The sequence below is a fragment of the Octodon degus genome, unplaced genomic scaffold (assembly GCF_000260255.1).
Source record: "Octodon degus isolate 3935 unplaced genomic scaffold, OctDeg1.0 scaffold00190, whole genome shotgun sequence".
In the NCBI taxonomy this organism is placed as follows: domain Eukaryota; kingdom Metazoa; phylum Chordata; class Mammalia; order Rodentia; family Octodontidae; genus Octodon; species Octodon degus.
The window spans coordinates 1,726,422-1,727,499 of NW_004524766.1; positions in this window are offsets into that span (position 1 = coordinate 1,726,422).

Here is a 1,078-nt window from a genome sequence, read left to right on the forward strand (position 1 = left end):
AAAAAATTGTTTCAAGTAGTTTGGATAAAAACTCATGAATTAAGCCTGAAAGATGTCAGCAAAATAAAATGAATTTAAGATGTACTGCGCCTGAGAATGTAAGTAGGGAGGATTTTAAAAACTGAGAAAATGAGGCAGAGTGTTGTGGTGCACACCTGTAAGCCCAGCACTTGGGAAGTTGAGGCAGGAGGATCGCTGCAAGGTCCAGGTCAGCCTGAACTACATAGTGAAGCATCTCAAAAGGAAAAAAAAGAAAACAGAAAGAAAGAGAAAATCAGAAGGATGGAATGAAGCAGAGAATACTCCTGCTTACCATCTGGCCCCTCTTGGAAACACAGGAGACAGGCTCCTCTGGGATCATGCCCATGCAGGGGCGCTCAACACAAGCCCGCCTACGAGGCCCAAGAGCTTTTCTTTGGAGACACAAATCTGCCTCTCCTGAAAGATCAACAGCACTTCTCCCTTCATAGGAAGTAACCTCTCCATCGCCTTGAGCCTATAAGCAAACTTCCTGGGGAAAAAAAATGGGAATTTCTACGCTTCCTGGGCAAAGATATCAAATCCTGATCATTTCTGCCAAGTGGCTGATTGGATTAACTGGTCATAATGAATGATGCTGCCCCTAACTTTTCAGATGCTAGATTTCAGTCCAAAGATATGCATCCTGTTATCTAGTATTAAATGTCTTTGCATCTCAGTTTGCTTCTTCGAGTATTCAAGCAGGTAGAATTATCCCTTACTGTGCTTAAAACAATCTGTATATATACTGCGAAATATTCTTGTCTTCATACAAGGTTTGGCCACCCCGCAGCTCCTCTATTTCCTTCTTTGATAGCTTGGGCTGGCACCTTACTTCTGCTTGCCTTTATCCAGGGCATTTTCAATTTCTCTTCTGCACAGGTAAGTGATATGGCGTTCCAGGTGACTGGGTGGTTTGCCACCCTTAAACACATAATTTCCTACTTGGTTTTCTGTGCCAAGCAGAATTGAACCCATTCAGTACACTGAAGAGCACAAAGAGATTTTCCTCTATTTGCATTTAATTATTTCATTATCACATGTACCTCCCATAAATCTT